The sequence below is a fragment of the Ursus arctos genome, unplaced genomic scaffold, assembly GCF_023065955.2.
Source record: "Ursus arctos isolate Adak ecotype North America unplaced genomic scaffold, UrsArc2.0 scaffold_19, whole genome shotgun sequence".
In the NCBI taxonomy this organism is placed as follows: Eukaryota; Metazoa; Chordata; class Mammalia; order Carnivora; family Ursidae; genus Ursus; species Ursus arctos.
In genome coordinates, this window is record NW_026622863.1 from 4995399 (window position 1) to 5016702 (window position 21304).

Consider the following 21304-nt stretch of genomic DNA (forward strand, 5'->3'; position numbering starts at 1 on the left):
TGTCCCCAGCGGTGTGAGGCCCACACTTCTGAGCTGCACCTTAGCGTGGACTGAGAGGTCCCAACAGATTAAACCGAGCGCTGGAGTGAAGGTAAAATACACCTGCGGTGGGATAACACCAGTGCTGGGGGATCAAGCACGCACCCACGGAACTCCAAATGGAGGTGAGCAGAGGGGAGGGTGTGACCCAGGGCAGCAGGGCGGTCTGCTACGCCCTCCCCACACCTTGCAGAGGCGTTCCAAGGGGTCCTGCTCAGAGCAGGCCCAGAGGAGCTTCTTACCTTGCTCTGTACCTCGGGAAGCAACCTGAATGGCATTAACGGACTTCCCAGCCCTCTGCTCACTGAGAGCCCTCAAAGGAGAACAGAAGAAGGGAGCAGGGGCTCAGAGCATTTAGACCGCCTGCTTCCCCTCTCCGGGGTGGCCTCTGGCTGACTAGGTCCCTCCACTCAGGGATGCATGTATGGAGTACGCCTACAGAACTCCTTCTTCTGAGAACCGGAGATCACTTGTTTACTGTGTCCCTTCAGGCCTGGGGCCAGAGTTCCACTCAGACCTTTGTAAAATGACACATCACTAAACCCTCTGCTGTGGGGGTACCTGTTCCTTCAGGGACTGTGACTAACAATGGCACTGTTGTCTTGTCTCACTGAAATGGTGGCACAACAGGTGTCTGATTTCAGCCTGCACTTCCTGGCTACCAGCTCTGTGCCTGAACGCTGCTCAGGCCTAGAGGGGAACCGGGCGATTTACACAGCTCCTGCCCTCAGAAAGCTTCCCGCCTAGTGAGCCAGACGAATGAAAGGGGGAGCCGGGCAGTTGCAAAGGACAGCAGAGACTGCTCGGAGTAGATCGGGGGCCAAATCTGTCTGACATTAGAGTGAGACTGGTCTCCCATCGAGGTCTTCTAAAGCCCGACCCCTGCCCAGGCCTTCTGGGACCATGTCCCCCATCCAGCCCATCTCCCTGTTCCCTCCATCCTGGCTCGAGTTGGGCTTTTCTCTTATTCTCTTTCATGGTTGCAGTTCCAGAGGTTTCTGCTGACTGACTGACGTCTCTTTGATAGATATTCATATGACTAAAAAACAGGCTTCAGATGCATAAATATCATATTGACAAGAGTGAATGAGGAGAATGGAGAAATTCATGGTCTTTTAACCAGGCACAGGGATTTTGTGGTAGTGTTTTTTTTTTTTTTTTTTCCTTTTCCTCCTGAAATCTGCAGAAGCTGTGATACTAATAGCTGTGATTTGCATAATTTCTGGAGTGCAGCAGCAGAAGCGGCCAGGCTGCAGCAGACAGTCTGGCTCTGCTGGTACAGGACAGGGCCTTGCATTGTTAGGAAGAAGCCACATAAATATGTCAGTCCCCAAATGCCTGTGCGGGTGAGGCAACATGGATGGAACAGGTGCAGGGAGCCGGTGGCTTCTAAGCCACTCCCCGTGACAAAGCGACATCAAGAACTAGAAGGGGTGGGGGAGAGCCAGCCCCCACCCTGCTCTTCAGGGACGGCTCCTTAAGGACTCCAAGGCCAGGCCAGCCCTTTCTTTTTTTTTTTTTTTTTTTAAAGATTTTATTTATTTATTTGACAGAGATAGAGACAGCCAGAGAGAGAGGAAACACAAGCAGGGGGAGTAGGAGAGGAAGAAGCAGGCTCATAGCAGAGGAGCCTGATGTGGGGCTCGATCCCGTAACCACGGGATCCCGCCCTGAGCCGAAGGCAGACGCTCAACCGCTGTGCCACCCAGGCGCCCCATAGGCCAGCCCTTTCTAAGTAGCTAGTGCTCTGTGTGGAGCTGCACAGACATTGGCTGGACCGGTTGAGGGCAAGGTTTCTCTGAACTAGGCTCATCGGCGGATGGAGGACTTTGGAGAAATCGATCACTGTCAAGTCTGTGCTGTAAATCATGCCGGGCTCCCCGCGTGAAACAATCTCTGCCTTAAACGGGTGAAGTGTGTGCCTTGTTGCACCACCAAAGGGGATCTGTGTGGTATGGGGGGAAATAAAGGGGCCTAGAGTGGGCAAGAGCAGGCTCCCCGTGTCCTAGGCTAAGCAGGTCGCTCTGCTCGGGAATAAAGGTAACGTGGAGTTGTCGAATCGCTGTACTGTATGCCTGAAACTGATAGAACGCCGTCTGTTCACTGTACTGGTATTAAAATAAAAACTTAACCGAAAAAAAAAAAAAAAAAACCCACCCCAAAACAAAGCTAATGTGGCTTTCTGAGGTTCTTGTGACAACATAAGATCATGAAGGAAATGAACGGGGGCTCCGTGTGTGCTCCCTAGAGTGCTGTTGATAACTGTCATTCAGATCGGTTTCCTTTGCCAAACCCTTCATTCAGAGTCTGTGATGAGGGGTCTGGGTTGGGGTACAATTTATCAGTGTCTTCTGAAAGACAAGAGTCACTGTTGCAGATGTTTTTTTGACCATTCCAAATCTTATGAATTCCCCTCTAGAAAGTCTTATTATTTGCACCACCTGCTGCCTCTCTCTCTTGAAGATTAAAGGCCTCTGACTGGAGGCAGGCTGATTGTAGCAGGTTTGTCTGCAGGAGATCTCAAGGCCACGGCCACAGAAGCCCAGAGGAGAAACTTAGGACCTTGCACGATTCAGTGGCCAGAGAGTTCTCAGGAGTAATGAAGCAGGACCACAGATGTGCAGGTGTGGGCAGGCTGAGTACTGGTGTCAAAGGACATTCTCCTCTCTCCCTCACCCTCTGTTGGCATGTCTCTTATTCCTCCCTGGGCTACAACTGTTATTAACGTTCAGATTTTAGAGATAATGGTTTTAATTAAACTACTTTGCTGTTTACTACTGTTTCGGGAATTTGCTAATTAATCTTTATGTAATTGTTTTGCAATGGTTGTACAGCAAAAGTTCTTAAATTATAAGTTGAAACTCTCACAGAGAATCTAATTTCTAATCAGACTCCCATGTTAATAAGCAACGATGGAGGGGAGAAATTAACTAGTTCAAGTCCCTCCCTTCTTAGAGGCTGTCTGTCTTCAACCTGGCAAGTTGACCATGTTGTGGAGAGTTCCACATTGGTCTCTGCATGTGGATGGTTCTGAAAGAACTGCTCGTGTCCACGTAGTAAGATACTAGCCTTCCCTCTCTCTGAATTAGCATTGAGATACTAATTCTGGCCCTATATTTGTAGAGAATATTTCTCTGAAAGGGTTACTCCTTAGAGAATAACCTCTCTAAGATAGAGGACATATCATCCTCTATCAAACCCTAGATTCTTCTTCTTTCCTAAGGCCATTGCAGGTCTGTGGGAATCACAGCTATTGAGCTTTGGAAATGGGTAATAAAGTGCTGAAGTGATGTCTCCGAGTACCCCACAGTATGTGAGGTAGATAGAGCAGAGGATTGGAGATCATCGTTCTTTAATTTCTAATATAAGAACAGTCCTCAACCACTCCTATAGCTTGTTTCCCTACCTTGTCGGTATGTCTCTCTCTGACTCTGGGTTCTGATCCTGAGTCATGTAAGGGACAAGCTACAGAAAGGGTTTATCTCCTTCCTTGTTAATTAGCCTCTGGGAATAGAGCTATCATCTCAGTGATGCTTGTCTCTGCTTGGGAGTCAAGTGCTCTCTGCTAGCAGAGAGCTCTGTTGAACAGCCCAGGGCTCCAGTTAGGGGCATGGACCCTAGAACCAGACTACCTGGGCCCAAATCCTACCTCTGCCACTTCTTAGCTGTGTTGTCTTAGACTGGTTGCTCAACGTCTCTGGGTCTGTACCATGAGGTTTGACGAAGGTATGCCTTATGGTACTGAGACGACGACTAAGTGAGATGGAGTCCGGGAGATCTTAGTGCCGGGCCTGGCGCGCGGTAACCGAGTACACTATCATTGTCCGTTTTTCCGTGGTTTGTTTTTCAGCCTCTACCACGGTGCATGCTGAGCGCCATGGAGGGATTGCCGAATTTGCTCTTAGCTATGATATTCCCAGGATCACGTTTCTTTCCTATTTCACTTTTCCAGTTTGGATGCAAGTTGGATTGTACCTTATCTGTGTTCCCAAGTGTGATTAGGGACGGCTGATATTAAGCAGACATTAACCATAGAAGGAGCTAGTTCCGGGCCGACAGACGCTGTTCACCTCTTCTTTCACCTGTGGTAGACCTCGCTTACTGATCACAGGACTCTTGTTCATTAGGTCCAGGCTTAGCTCAATTCCTCTTACCACACTGCCTCGGCAGCTAAGAGTCAGTGTCTCAACCCAAGAAAGAGAACACTCAGCAAAGCCGGCATGCAAGTGCTTTATTAGAAGGTTCAATTCCAGCAAGCCAAGCGAGGGTACAGGACGTGGAGCAAGGAAGGGGAGAAAGCAAACACAGGTGATACGTTCCCAAGCTGACTCGTTCCTCAAGAACGCCAGCTGGCTGCTCAGTCGCATGGGATAGCTTCAGGGAGGACCATGTCCAGACAGTCCATCTCAGGGGAAGAGCTCAAGGACTTTATCTTCTGACTTATTTCCGTTTCCTGCCTCTCAATGGGCAAAGTCCACTTTGTGGGTCTTCAGTGCCTCCTCACCTCCAGGTTGTAATAATTGACCTCCCTGCCCCCAGGCAGCCACCGAAGCAATCGGAGACTGCATGAATCCAGCAGGCTGAACCAGGGCACTAGAACCGCAGGTGGTGGGCCCAGGCGCAGCCCAGGACACTGCCCCGGGGAGGCTGAGCCCATCCGGATGTTAGGGGATGACGTGGCAGGCCGTGGAAGTTGGAGCTTTACCTCTGTGGCGACGGAGCCTCGGCAGGTGGCCGAAGCTCAGGAGGCTGGAATTGCTGAGTGGATCTGAGGGCTCATGGACTGGCTCCAGGGCAGTTGGCATGTGGTATAAAAACCCATTTGGCAGCCAGGGTTTGACTGAGAAACGTCCCAGGAGCTTTGGTCTCAAAGTCTTTGTTCCATTTCTTCCTCACCTTCATGGCCCTCCCCTAGTTCCACAACTTTTTGCTGCAGTGCAGGGACCATACCTGACCAGGGTACACTGTGTCCCTTAACCCCTCACCCCAGGCCCTGCAGCCCCATGATGAATCCACATGAGAGAAGAACACAGGGTAGCCGGTGGTTCCAGAATTTAGGCACGTGATGGCAGCTTCCATGTTCTGTCTGCTACACCACATTCCTCTTCTCATCTGTCCCTGCCCTCTGGCCCAGCCACTCTCAGATCTTTTCTCAGGTCATGGTCCTTATCTCCTTGTCACCTCATGGTCTCTGGCCACACTGTTCTCTTTTCAGCTCCCCCCAAAACCAGTGTGTATAAAGGCCCACTTGAAAGACACACCTGTCCCTCTTTGCCAGCTAACTGCTGTTCACCCTGCTAGTCTGAGCTTCGAGAAGACCTTCTGGGCCCCACAGTATGAAACAGGTATCTCTGGCCCATCTTCGCTCATTGCTTCATCCGTGCAGTGGATCGGCCGTGTACGTGTTTACCTGACTTCTGCGTCTTCCACTAAGCTGTAAGCCCCATGAAGGCGGGGATAAGATTGTTCTCCACGATGTCTGCAGCTCCTACTCTCTGGCTCATAATAGATTTTACACATGGTAAAAAAAAAAAAAAAAAAAAAAAAAAGAATGAATGAATGAATTGGTGAAAAACTGAATTCCTCTATTTTTTTGATCCTTTGTCTCCATGAGCCTTGAGGCTGACAAGCTAATAATTCCCACAGCGTGAGTGGGGCCTGCTATCATTTTCTGTAATGGTTGTCATGATGGTCTTTCAGAAAGTAATTGGCTTAATTATGCCCTAAACTGACCCTTTGGATGGAACTGTAAGATAACTGAACGGAGAGAAATGATTTGGAATGGTCCTGTTGGGTCCAATTATCAGTAAAGAAAGTGATTGAGGATTAGGTCTAGTTCGTCCAGGACTCCCCAGCATGAAACCACACTGCTCATTATAGCTGCCCAGGGTTTTGGGAAACTGGTCTGCCCACTATTCATTCCCATTTATTTTCCCTGAAAGGGGTGGCAGGAATAGGCTCCAAGTTGTGGGAACATAGTGGGAATTCTGGGACCCCAAGATTAAGTGTCAGTTAAGAGCTTTTAACCCTTCGTCAGGTTTTGGAGTGCACAGATTTCTTAAGGGGCCCTAATTCCAGGGTCAGAGATCAAAGAAGCAGTTGACAAAGTTCTCCTCTGCCTCTGATCTAATGGTATAAAAATGGTCTGCACAGAAAGAATGGAAAACTGGTCGTGGTGGTTCTAGAGTCACCCAAGGGATGAAACCAAGTATGTCAACAGTATTATCTCCTTGGCTGTTGGATGGCAATGAGAGTCCTTATGGGGTAGGCTTATAATCATTAGTGCCTGGAATAGGAGACAGAGATGCCTCTGGGTGAATCAATAGCCCCAGCCAATTGACTTGGGGTACAAATGTTCACGGGGGGCATCAGATCTGCATCTACAAAGAGCAGTGCCATCGTCTGAAGTTTCAGATTGGTGGTGTTCTCTGTGTTCCCTGCCCATCAGGGCTCCAGGCACCCAGCTCGGTCAGTTTTGCAAAGAGCACTCTGTTCTTGTCCTCAAAACTTCTGGGAGTGCCTGGGTGGCTCAGTCGGTTAAGCGTCTGCCTTCAGCTCTGGTTGAGATCCCAGGGTCCTGGGATCTAGTCCTGTGTTTGGCTCTCTGCTCTGCCAGGGGGTCAGCTTTTCCCTCTGCTCCCCCTCCTTGCTTATGATCTCTCTATCTCCCTCTCTCTCTCTCAAATAAATAGAATCTTTTAAAAAAAAAAAAAAGGCTTCTGGGCCTTTATGGCAAACTTGCCATATCCTCATTCTGTCCCTCTGTTCAAAGAAGCCTCAACAGTTGATTCAAATGACTCTGTGAGCACCAGAAGAGCCAGGAAGATCTCCTCTCCCTGTTTCTTTCTCTAAACCCTGACTTCCATCTGAACCCAAGAAAGTTGGGAGCTGTGTACATCCCCTTGGATGATGCCCGTGGGTGTGCAGAGTTTTGGTTTGGTTTTTCTTTTTTAAATGATGGGGAAAATTGATACATTTTTCTTTTTTCTCTCCAATTAGGTGGGCTGTCCCTTGGTGCTTGCATTCCTTATTTAGGAAAAATCCCTTTACAACAAACCCCCAAGGGAATGTCCTAAATCTATGGTCATATTTGAAAGTTTTGAAGAGGTAAGTGGCTAGGAGGACTGTACAGAAATGTATGATTTTATACAGTCCTTGTCAATCAGATATAATTTCACATTAACTGGAAATTTTTATTATTTAGGATAAATAATAGATGGGGCATAATATATGCCCCTCTGCTTTTGAGGAAGGATTTCTTAAAGATTATTTATTTATTTATTTGACAGAGATAGAGACAGCCAGTGAGAGAGGGAACACAAGCAGGGGGAGTGGGAGAGGAAGAAGCAGGCTCATAGAGGAGGAGCCTGACGTGGGGCTCGAACCCGGAATGCCGGGATCACGCCCTGAGCCGAAGGCAGACGCTTTAACCGCTGTGCCACCCAGGCGCCCCTGAGGAAGGATTTCTTGCATACTGAGGGTTCTATACCCAATACCGTCCCAGTGAGAAGAGGATGATGAGACCCACGAATGGGTCCAGGGTTCTGGGGGGAAGGAGATGTACCATGTCATTTTTATGCTGTACAGTACATTCTAGGGACTGCCAACTTCCCAAAGTACATGAGATACTATTCAACAGAGGCCAGACGGGGTATATTGGATTGTTTAATTTTTATTCTAAAAAGTTTAGTGCGGATTTCAAACATATACACAAATAGAGAGATTAGTATAATTAACCTCTCATGTACCAATTACCCAGCTTCAACAATTACTGATCAATGGGCACTCTCATTTCATTTCTATTTCAACCTATTTCCCATACCCTGTCCCACATTATTTTGAAACATCTCCTAGATTTCTATCATTCTATGAATATTTCAGTCTGTATCTATAGAATAAAAGGCTTTATTTTTTTAAAGATTTTATTTATTTATTTGACAGAGACAGAGACAGCCAGCGAGAGAGGGAACACAAGCAGGGGGAGTGGGAGAGGAAGAAGCAGGCTCCTAGTGGAGGAGCCTGATGTGGGGCTCGATCCCTTAACGCCCGGAGCCGAAGGCAGACGCTTAACGACTGCGCCACCCAGGCGCCCCTAGAATAAAAGACTTTTAAAATGTAATTATAACCACACTACAACTTTCACCCCGAAAAATATCAACAATAATTCCTTAATAACATCAAACATCAAGTCAGCATTTCTATTTCCTCAATTGTCCTACAAATGATTTAAATGTTTAAAGAGGAGGGGTGGGGACCGGGAGGCTAAGAGGGCAGGGCCGGGCGGCTTTCCGAAGGCTGCCCCTCTGGGGGACTCAGAACCTGGAGCTGGGTACAAAGTCACTCCAAGAGCACGCCACTCCCAGGAGCAGAGTGTTTCCCGTTCAGGGCTTAGCCTCAGCGTCACTTCCAGCGAGGCAGGCGTCCCCTGCCTGCCTTGTCTCACGTTGGCCCTCAGTACTGTCACGTGGCACTCTCTTAATTCTCTTCGGTCGTGGAGGTACTTTTCTGGTCTGGTCGTTTTCCTTTCCCCCCACTGTAGAACTGTATAAAATTGCTAGACAAGAAGCTCCATTTTTCTTTTTAAAACAAGTAGCTAATGAACTCTTGAAAAAGACCTTTGAACTAGGCCGGAAACAGCAGATGTTTTAGAAACAGTTGTTCCTAGAGTCATCGGGGGGACGGGCGTCTGGCCCCTCGCACTGTCAGCGTGCACTGTCCTAAGACAGAGGAATTACTGCGTATCAGGCGTAGCTTCGCTCCTTAGCAACAGCAATCAGTCCTTCAAAGTGTAGCCAAAAGCTGTTGAGCCTGGTGTCACCGGCTGACAATGTCGTTCTCTTTTCCTCAAGTCATGTAACTGCCTCCCAACCCTTTTCTCATAAAAACCGCTTGCTTTCCTCACCCAGGTGACGCATTTGTTTGGTTGCTCCTGGAATCTGTGCTGCCTGAATTGCAATTCTGAGACCCCAAAGAAAGGCCTCTGTTCTTTTTCAATAAATAGATCAATCAACCAATCAATCAATATTTAAACAGCTTGAATATGGATCCAAAACCGCATTGTGATTGGCTGGGATCGTCTACATCCCCTTTAATTTACCTTCTCCCTCTCCCTGTTTTTCATTTCTTGCAATTTTTTCCCGTTGGTTGTTGATGTTATTGGTGATGCTGTTTTTCATTGGAGAAACTGGATATGTTGTCCTGGAGAGCTTCCAACAATCCGGATTTTGTGATTATACCCCTATGGTGTCATTTAACATGTTCACTTGTTCCCTGCATTTTCTGTATATCGGTAATTAAACCCAGATGCTTGGTCAGGTGCAGGTCTGATGTCTTTTGGCAACACTGTTTCTGAGATGGTGTTGCCAGGAGGCCCATAATACCTTATTGTCTCCCTTCCTGGGATGTCAGCGGCCATGGATGGTCATGGAGCATCTTCTCCTTATAGGAGGTTACAGATGGGTATTCTAATCCATCACGCCTCCTTCGTTCATTAGCTAGAATGTATCTACAAAGAGAAATTTCCTTTATTGACTCTGTGCTTATGCTGAGAAGCCACGTGTATATAAAAAAGGCAAAATGAGAGATATCTTTATACGGTATATGGACTGATCTCCAGTCTGTATTTAAGAGATTTAAAACGAAACCAGTAACATGCATAGTATGTTACCACTTACTTTAAAAAATGGAAATGAACACATATATAGTGTAATGTATGGTGCGCAATTTAACTGCAACTATCTTCCTGCCGGCCTCTTCCTTCGTATTCTCTCTTGAAACCAAGGATGTAAACATGATTTCTCTTCCCTCCTAGTCCAGTTATGGACGACGCAGGACCACCAGCTTTATCTTTTCCCATACTTGGGGTATATTTCTGAAGTTTTAATTCTGTGATTGGATTTTTTTTTTTAATTTTCATGGAGATAAGACGTATTGTAATAAATTTGAGTCCTTATCACAATGAGGTTGATTATCCAAAGGAAACAAAATTAATCAGACATGCCCCAAGGTACTAATCCAAGTCTTGGGCTAATAACACTGCCATGTATGTTTAACTAATAGAGACTTGCCTGGCAGTGACATCACTGGTACAGAAGAGGTCTGGAAGTTGAAGGAAAACCTTTGAATGGTATCTCTAACTGGTGGACCAAGAAGATGCTAAGATGTTGTGGCAGTTGTTATCTTTTGAAATCCTCTATGCAATACTGAGCACCCAAACGATGCAGTTGGGGAAAATTGGATAAAAAGATTATTGCAAGATGTGGGCAAAATTTAAAGGGATAGTGGAGTACCTCAGGGCAGGCAAGAGCAGGGAGCCATGTCCCCTTCAGGCCCTAAGAGAGGAGATGAATGGAGGAGGCTTCCTGACAGGAGCTGTGGTCTTGATAGAGAGACAGAGCCAATACGAAGTTATCTGGCAGGGAGCGTGCTGTGGGGATAAGTATCTTGACTCCATTCTCCTTCTCCTCTTCAGTCTCCTGCTGGTGCCTCTCATTGTTAAAACCCAACTAAAAGCCAGAGGGCAAAGTAGCCCATAGAAGTTGGCCTCTGGGGGGCACAGGGCATCACGCCTCTGTCTTCTTATGCCTCGTAGTGCCAATGAAAGATTTAGGTGCCAATCTGAATTTTTTGGTTCATTTCTGGAAGTTTTGATAACTTCTCCTGACACTTGGTGTTTTAAAATTTCATGGGGAAGTTTTTGTGGAGGTCGTTTTGTATTCATGTTACCAAGAAATCAGTGGACACTTTAAATCTGAAAACTCCAGATATCCTTCAGTTTTATGAAATGGTCTCCTTTCTTCTCTTGTATATCTTCTCTAGCCACTTCTATTCTCTCTTTCTAGAACATTTATTGATGGTTGTTGCCCTCCAGATGGATTGATTATATTTTTAGGCTTCTTGAGCTTTCTTTCTCTTTTCTACTTCTTTGCTTTCTGCTTTATATTTTGGGACATTTGTTGACTTTTTAGACTTTTAATTACATTTTTATTTTGGCCATCATATTTTTAGCTCTCAATGATTTGTTTTTGTTTTCATATAATTTCTTTTATGTAGCAACTTGGTCTCTCTCTCTCTCTTTTTTTTTACATGGTTGTAACATCTTCTTGAATATCTCTGAGGAAATTATTTGAAGTCATTTTATTTTTTTCAGCTGTATTAAGATACAATAGACAAATCAATTCTGTGTATATTTAAGGTGTACAGTGTGATGGTTTACAAATGTACATGGAGTGAGATGATCGCCAAATCAAGTTAATTTGCACATGCATCAACTCATATAGTTATTATTTGTTTGTTTGTTTATTTATTTGTGTAGCGAGAACACATTATTTTTTTTTTTCTTTTTTGGAGAGAGAGCACCTGTGCACATGAGCCGGGGGAGGGGGGGGTTGGGGTAGGGAGGGGCAGAGGGAGAGAGAATCTTAAGCAGGCTCCACACCCAGTGCAGTGCCCCACGTGGGGGTTGATCTCACAAGTCTGAGATCATGACCTGAGCCGAAATCAAGAGTCACATGCTTAACTGACTCAGCTGCCCGGGTGCCCCAAGAACACATTAGATCTAAATTTACTTCCCTTCCATTTGCTCTGTCCCTCCAAGGGCACAATGTTTCATCGATCACGAGATGGGAAACTATAGTGGTTAAGAGTCTGGGTGTGAGTTATGGCATTTACTAGTGTTTTTGACCTGGGGCAAGGCCCTTGGCCTTTGTACCTTGGTTTCCTCACTTGTAAAAAACCACGTCGAGGAGTTAAGGTGGCAGAGACGTAGAGAAACCCTGGGCTTTCCCCGTCCTTCAAACACAGCTGTATTGAGGTCAGATCACTTGGAACCCTCAGGAAATTGCTTTGAGGATTGAAAGAAGGGTTTCCACAGTTGGAGGGAGACAGCGTGGTAGGTGCAAAGAGCACGTAAGTGATTGGCGGGGAGAAACCTTGCCGTGCTGTGTAGGGGAGGGAACCCCATCTGTGGGAGATAAAAGGGAGAGAGGAAGAGTGGGACAGAGGGGTTGAGAGAGAGCGGTGTCAGTTCGCAGAAGAAAACTCCTTGGACCACAAACTGGGGAGCTGGGGGGCCGGAATGGTTCAGGATTTTGCAAGCTGTGAGTGAAGCTCAAGCTCAGAGAATTGGAAAATGCTCAGCTTTCACTGGAGAGGAGCTGTCGCCTGTGCTCCTGGAGAAAAGGAGGGCTCTGGCCCGGGAATGCACAAAAAGTGGTGTAGGGATCTCTGGGGTCGCACTGGGACAGATCGTTCCCCTTCCTGGAGTACATTTGGACGAGGGCACATGGCCTCTCCAAGGACAAAAGACTACAGGTGCCAGCAAACAGTCTTTCAGCAGCAACGAACAATGGTGCATACAGAGGCTGGACAGCACAGAATCCGACACCACACAGACACGGGACTGTTTTTCTGGGACACTATGCAGACCCCAGGGAGCCTCGAACCTGGAGGAGGGAGCGGATCTGAGTGGGCCAACTATTTTAACATTTGGAGTTTTGAATTTCAGCCACACAAGAAATAAAACACAGGAGAGCTGGGTGTCAGGCACACTGACAGCCCTCACTTTTCTGTGAGGGCTTCCTGAACATGAGACCCCCCCCCCCCCAGTCTGGGGTCTAGAGAGTGGGGTGTCACCATTTTACCCCTGCAACCAACATGGCTGGTCATCGGAGAGCAACACAGTGGCCCCCAGTGGAGGTGGGAGCCATTTACATGAACCCTGCTCCCTTGTGCTTGGCAAGTGCATTTTTTACTGGGGCAGGATTGACTCAGCCAGTGGAGTGGGTCTCTCCCCCAGAAGAGCAAAACAAGCAGCATGCCACCAAATCTGCTGATCATACAGTGCTTCAGAGTGGCCCCTTCAATTCAATTAGGACCAGGCTGTATTTTTTTTCTTTTTCCTTTCTTTTTCCTTTGGAATCAGGCTTATAATTTTTTGTTTGTTTGTTAGTTAGCTTTTTCATTACCTTCTCTCTCTCTCTTTCTTTGATCAGGCCTCTTTTCTTCTTTTTTTCTTCTTTATTTCTTTCCTTTCTCTTTGTTTGGAATCAGTCTTATAGGTTTGTTTTTGCTTTTGTTTTTCAATTGTCTGGGTTTTTTGTTTGTTTTCTTGTTACTTTCCCTTTTCTCTCCCTCGTTCTTTTTCTTTCATTCCTTTTTTTCCCAAACTTTTTCAACAAACAAATCAAAGCACTCCCTACTGCAAGCAAGAAGGAACTCTGCAGAGGACTGACCAGTGGGAAAAAGCAGCCAAAATGCAAGAGCAAAGTGCACACAGCATAAACCAGAAACTGAAGTGCCAGGCCCTGGACAGTGTATGACCTATTTCTAATATAGCATTACCCTGAGGTGCAGGAAACATAACAAGCTTTCATAACACGCAGGAGATAGAAACAGCCAAAATGACAAGATGGAAGAATTCTCCCCAAAAGAAAGGTCAGGAAGACATCATAGCCAGACACTTGCTGAAAACAGATACAAACAATATATCTGAAAAAGAATTTAGATCAACAGTCATAAGACTACTAGCTGGACTTGGAAAAAACATAGAAGATAGCAGAGAAACCCTTGCTGCAGAGATAAAAGACCTAAAAATTAGGCTGAAATTTTTAAAAAAATGTTATAACTGAAATGCAAAACAGTTTGGATATAATCACAATGAAAAGGCAGAGAAGACAGGTGATATAGAAGATAAAATTATGGAAAATAATGAAGCTGGAAAGAAGAGGGAAAGAAAACTATTAGTTCATGAAAGTAGACATAGGGAACTCAGCGATTCCATAAAGCAAAATAATATGCATATCATGGAACTCCCAGAAGAAGAGGGGCAGAAGGTTTATTTGAACAAATTATAGCTGAGAACTTCCATAATCTGGCGAAGGAAATAGGCATTCAAGTCCAAGAGGCACAGAGAACTCACCTCAAAATCAACAAAAACAGGTCAACACCAAGACATACCATAGTGAAATTTGCAAAATACTAAGATAAAGAGAGAATTCTGAAAGCAGCTAGGGAAAAAATGGTCCTTAACTTGTAAGGGTAGACACATAAAGTTAGCAGCAGTCCTGTCCACAGAGACCTGGCAGGCCAGAAAGGAGTGGCATGATATACACAACGCGGTAAGTGGGAAAAATATGCAGCCAAGAATACTGTATCCGGCAAAACTATCATTCAGAATAGAAGGAGAGTTTAGTTTCCAAGACAAACAAACCTAAAGGAGCTCGTGAATGCAGAACCAGCCCTGCAAGAGATATTAAAGGGGCAGGAAAGAGAGCCCAACAGAGACAATCTACAGGAACAGCAACTTTACAGGTAATACAACAGCACCTAATTCATATCTTTCAATAATTACACTGAATGTAAATGGACTAAATGCTCCAATCAAAAGACACAAGGTTTCAGAATAGATTAAAAAAACAAGACTCATCAATATCCTGCTTACAAGAGACTCATTTTAGACCCAAAGACACCTCCAGATTGAAAGTGGAGTGGGGGGGGGAGACAATTTACCAAGCTAATGAACATCGAAAGAAAGCTGAAGTAGCCGTACTTATATCAGATGAACTAGATTTTAAAACAAAGACTGTAAATAAGAGATGAAGGACTGTATATCATAATAATGGGGTCTATCCAACAAGATCTAACAATTGTAAATATTTATACCCCTAACTTGGGAGTAGCCAAATATGCAAACCAATTAATAACAAACCTAAAGAAACTCATTGATACTAATACAATAATAGTAGGAAGACTTTAACACCCCATCACAGCAATGGACAGATCATATAAGCAAAAGATCAACAAGGAAACAGGGCTTTGCATGACTCACTGGACCAGATGGACTTAACAGATACATACAAAGCATTTCGTCCTAAAGCAGCAGAATACACATTCTTTTTGAGTGCACGTGGATAATTCTCCAGAATAGTTCACACACTGGGCCACAAATCAGGCCTCAACTGGTACAAAAAGATTGAGATCATACCATGCATATTTTCAGACCACAATGCTATGAAACTTGAAGTCAACCACAAGAAAAAATGTGGAAGGATCACAAATACATGGAGTTGAAGAACATCCTACTGAGGAATAAATGGGTCAACCAGGGAATTAAAGAAGAATTTAAAAAATACATGGAAACCAAAGAAAATGAAAACACAGCCGTTCAGAACCTGTGGGTTGCAGCAAAGGCTAAAAGGAAGTGTATTGCAATACAGGTCTTCCTCCAGAAGCAAGAAAATTCTCAAATACACAACCTAACCTTACACCTAATGGAGCTGGAAAAAGAACAGCAGATAAAGCCTAAATCCAGCAGCAGCAGAAGAAATAATATAGATTAGAGCAGAAATCAATGATAAAGAAATTAAAAAAGAAAAACAGTAGAACAGATCAACAAAACTAGGAGCTAGTTCTTTGAAAGAATTAACAAGATTGCTAAAACCCTAACCAGACTTACCAAAAAGAAAAGAGAAAGGACACAAAATCATGAATGAAAGAAGACAGATCACAACCAGCACTGCCAACCACAAACAACAATAAGAGGACACTATGAGCAATTGTATTCCAACAAATTAGACAATCTGGAAGAAATGGATAATTTGCTAGAAAATACAACCAAAATTGAAACAGAAAGAAATAGAAAACCTGAACAGACCCATAACTAGTAAAGAAGTTGGGTTGGTAATCAAAAATCTCCCGACAAACAAGAATCCAGGGCTGGATGGCTTCCCAGGGGAAGTCTACCAAACATTTAAAGAAAAATTAATACCTATTCTTCTGAAGCTGTTCCAAAAAAATAGAAATGGAAGGAAAACTTCCAAACTCATTCTATGAGGCCAACATTACCTTGATCCCAAAACCAGACAAAGACCTCACTGAAAAGGAGAACTACAGACCAGGCGATATCCCTGATGAACATGGATGCAAAAATTCTCAACAATATACTAGCTAATTGGATCCAACAGTACTTTAAAAGGATTATCCAGCACCGCTAAGTGCGATGAATTCCTGGGCTGTAAGGGTGGTTCGACATTTGCAAATCAATAGACGTGATACATCACATTAGTACAAGAAAGGATAAGAACCATCCTCTCAATAGATGCAGAAAAAGCATCTGACAAAATACAGCCTCTCCTTTTTTGATAAAAACCCTCAAAAAAGTAGGGATAGAAGGAACATACCTCAACATCATAAAGGCCATATATGAAACACACACAGCTATTATCATCCTCAATGAGGGAAAAACTGAGCTTTTCCCCTAAGAGCAGGAACACGACAGGGATGCCCAGCCTCATCACTGTTGTTCAACATAGTAGTAGAAGTCCTAGCCTCAGCAATCAGACAACAAAAAGAAATAAAGGCATCCAGATTGGCAAGGAAGAAGTCGAAGTTTCACTCTTCCCAAATGACATGATACTCTATGCAGAAAACCCGAAAGATTCCACCACAAAACTGCTAGAGCTGATACAGGAATTCAGCAAAATTGCAGGATATAAAATCAATTCACAGAAGTCTGTGGAATTTCTATACACCAATAATGAAGCAGCAGAAAGAGAAATCAAGGAATGGATTCCATTTACAATTGCATCAAAAACCGTAAGATACTCAGGAATAAAACTAAAAAAGAGGCAAAAGATCTGTATTCTGAAAACTATAGAACACTTATGAAAGAAATTGAGAAAGACACAAAGAAATGGAAAAACATTCCATGCCCTTGGATTGGAAGAACAAATATTGTTAAAATGTCTCTGAATAGCCAAAGGAATGTTGAAAAAGAAAACCAAAGCTGGAGGCATCATAATTGTGGACTTCAAGGTGTATTACAAGCTATCATCATCAAGACAGTATGGTACTGGCACAAAAACAGACGCACAGATCAATGGAACAGCAGAGAGAACCCAAAAGGGGAGCCTCAACTCTATGGTCAGCTCATCTTCGACAAAGCAGCAGAGAACATCCAATGGAAAAAAGACAGTCTCCTCAACAAATGGTGTTGGAAAAACTGGACAGCCACATACAGAAAAATAAAACTGGGCCACTTTCTTACACCATATACAAAAATAAATTCAAAATGGGTGCAAGACCTAAATGTGAGATAGCAATCCATCAAAATCCTAAAGGACACAGGCAGGAACTTCTTTGACCTTATTGGCAGCAACTTTTTACTAGACTCGTCTCCAGAGGCCACGGAAACAAAAACAACAATGAACTACTGGGACTTCATCAAGGTAAGAAGCTTCTGCACAGCAAAGGAAACAACCAACCAGCCTGAAAGGCAACCAGCAGAATGGGAGAAGATATTTGCAAATGACATATCAGATAAAGGGCTATATCCAAAATCTAGAAACAACTTTTCAAACTCAAAACCCAAAAAAACAAAAAATCCAGCCAAGAAATGTGCAGAGGACATGAACAGACATTTCTCTAAGGAGACATACAAATGGCCAATAGACACAGGAAAAAATGCTGAACATCTCTCGGCATCAGGGAAATACAGATCAAAAGCACGATGACATACCATCCCACACTGGTCTGAATGGCTAAAATTAATCACTCAGGAAACAACAGAGGTTGGTGAGGATGTGGAAAAAGGGGAACCCCCTTACACTGTTGGTGGGAATGTAAACTGGAGTAGCCACTCTGGAGAACAGTATGGAGGTTCCACAAAAAGTTAATGATATGTCATTTACAAAAAGTTAAAAACAGAACTACCCTAAACCTAGCAATAGCACTATTAGGTACTTACCCAAAGGACACAAAAATAGTGATTTGAAAGGGTGCATGAACCCAATATTTATAGCAGCAATGTCCACAATAGCCAAAATGTGGAAAGGGCCCAAATGTCTATCAACTGATGAATGGATAAAGATGTGGTATATATGTATGTATATGTATGATGTGTGTCTATAATGGAATACTACTCAGCCCTAAAAAGGAATGAAATCTTACTATTTGCATCACTGTGAATGGAACTGAAGCGTATTGTGCTAAGCAAAATAAGACAGTCAGAGAAAGACAAATACTATGATTTCACTCATATGTGGCATTTACGAAACAAAGCAGATGAACATAGAGGAAGGGAAGGAAATATAAAATAAAAACAGAGAGGGAAGGAACCATAAGAAGCTCTTAACTATAGGGAACACTCTGAGCATTGCTGGGGGGAGGCGGGTGGGGGGATGGGGTAATGGGATGACGGGCATTACGGAGGGCACGTGATGAAATGACCACCGGGTGGTATATGCAACTGACAAATCACTAAATACTACCCTGAAACTAATAATACACTATTGTTAACTAACTAGAATTTAAATAAAATCTAAAAACAAAAATCCAAAAAGCGGGTGTGAAAATTACATAAGTTAATATCTGCAAAATCTTTAGAAAAGTGCTCAGTGTTAGCCAGAACCTCCATTCGTTTGGTTTCTTCTGTGTTGCTGTTTACCCTTGAGGAGCTGGTGATTCTTAATTGTCAAAAACATTTTTTCCTGTCTTATTTCTTCACTTTTATTTTTTTTTATTATGATATGTTAGTTACCATACAGGACATTATTAGTTTTTGATGTAGTGTTCCATGATTCATTGTTTGCGTATAACACCCAGTGCTCCATGCAATATGTGCCCTCCTTAATACCCTTCACTGGGCTACCCCCCCCCAAAACCCTCAGTTTGTTTCCCGGAGTCCATAGTCTCTCGTGGTTCATTCCCCCTTTTGTTTACCCCCCTTCATTCTTCCCATCCTTCTCCTACCGATCTCCCTGCTATTTCTTATGTTCCACAAATGAGTGAAACCATATAATTGTCTTTCTCTCCTTGACTTATTTCACTTAGCGTAATCTCCTCCAGTGCCCTCCATGTTGATGCAAATGTTGGGTAATCATTCTTTCTGATGGCTGAGTAATATTCCATTGTATATATGGACCACATCTTCTTAATCCAGTCCTCTGTTAAAGGGCAACTTGGCTCCTTCCACCGTTTGGTTATTGTGGACAATGCTGCTATGAACATTGGGGTGCATATGGCCCTTCTCTTCACCAAAAACTATTTATAAATAGAGTACTATGGGTTTTCTGTATTGTTTCTGGACTTTGAGCTCTGTCTGGGTAGGTGGGTATATCTTATCCACTGGCCGGATTTACCTGGAGGGATGGGGATGGGCAGACTTGAGGCTGTGCTGACTTCATTCTACAAGCCCCTAGAAGGGGCACAAGAGGATTCTACTCAGAAAGGGCAGCCACCACTTCCAAGCAGGTAACTCCGTATCTTCGTGGGAACTCCCTTGCTATACGTGTGCGTCTCAGGGAGAACAACTTGCTTAGACATTAACCAGGCATTTCTTTAGGTAAATATCTCTGTTTTGGCTCATTCTTTTTAAAATCTCTGTACCTGCCAATCATGGAGTGGCATTTCCCCCCCTCCTCCAAAAGAGCTCCTGCCTTCTCCAGAGCCTTCTCCCGTGTCGGCTCTGAGCCGTGCACCCCCAGCATCAGCACACTATCCACATTAGCCATTTCGGAAATTCCCCACAGCTCTCCCTCCTCTGATATCTCTCCATTCTACCCCAATTCTTCTAGGATTTATTTCCTCTTATACCTCTTTTCTGTTGTCTTCGAGGAAGAGGAAATAAATACATACTGTATCAGCTGAACTAGACACTCCCAACTCAACTTACAAATTTTACTTTTTAGGGATGCTGTGAGTTTTGCTATCTGTGAACACTGGCTATTTGCAAGTTCACATCCTCCTCCCAGGTCTCCAGGGCACCTGGACGCTCATGTGCTAGACATAGTCTCACCGTACACTGGTTATCTACTTGTCCTCCTCTCCTAGGACAGATGGGGAAGGAACATCTTCCAGGAATCACAATCCCTGACACAGCGCCTGACATGTGCTCAGCATTGTATCTGGCCTCTGTGTGTCCTATTCTCTACCTCGCCACTGAATGCTAGAATTTGACGCAGATTACAAATTCATACTGAACAAGAGCAGTGGATTTTTTTTTAAAAAAATCTGGGACAAAAAATGTTTAATAGAGTGGGGGATATAATGCAAGTTTACAGAACGTGCCGTGGAGAAAAGATTACATTCAGGCCCTCCATGCCTACGTGGTCACGAGCACCGGGCTACAAATTTGGCACTTAGCCTCTGGGAGGCCACGGTAAAGAGTGAAACACATAGGAAACATCTACGTTTTGTAAATAATATGTTCTTGAAAACATGCATAAAAGACATTTGAAAATAAACCAGAGTATTACAGGCTTGGTTGTGGTGGTGGTTGGTGGTTGTGTGTTTCATGCCAAAGACTGAAAAATACTATAATATCTCTAAATACATTGTTTCTTTTGGGCACGATACATTTAAAACATTGCATTTAATCTTGTTCTTTTTCTTTGTAATTCAACCATATTTGAAAGTCCATTTGAGATGGAGATTCACACCATTTGAGAAGGGATCACACTTGCTCAATTCTAGCTTGGCCTTAATTATATTACACTCATGGGATCAATATTTTTGTTACTAGTATCAGCACTTTTTTTATTTTTAAAGCGTAAAATAACAAACACATAAAGAGGTGCACAACACTGTGGTTTATCAAATTAAACTCTTGGGAGGTGGGCACTACTACACCCATGTGAGCTCCTGATGCTTGTCAACCGATGTGTCAGAGTCCAAATTCAGATTGTTAAGGTTTAATTCTGTCACTCTATAATTTATGAAAATCAAACATATGAAACTTAAAGAAGACTTCCATCATTTTTTCCAGAAGACAAAGTAACTCTGGTGGTTCACCTTATGAGAATGAATAATCCAGGCCTCAGAGTTCTGTACCTTGGAAAATTGAACACCCCCAAACACACACATTTTAACACACACATACTGTTGTGTAGTTTAGAATACCAGTATAAATGTTTCTGTTTTTACAATGATTTTCCTTCACCTGGGTAAGTTATTACATACAATGAAATATCTTGTGATAGATAATAATACATTCTCACCCTAAGTGAAATTATTATTATTTAAATTCATATTTTCTTAATGCAGGGCCTACTCATAGATGAAAGGATGTTAAAATTTAGGCACATTGTTAAAAATGGTATTCTTTCTGTTTCGGTTTTGATGGGAACCCCAATGCAACTGGTACAAATTCTTCCCACATTCCATAACAAGATGGGAGACCACCTGTTTTAGGGTAACAACTACTGCTTTGACAAATAAACTTCCACATGCAGGAACTTAACAAAATAGAATTTTATGTCTCATCTGCACA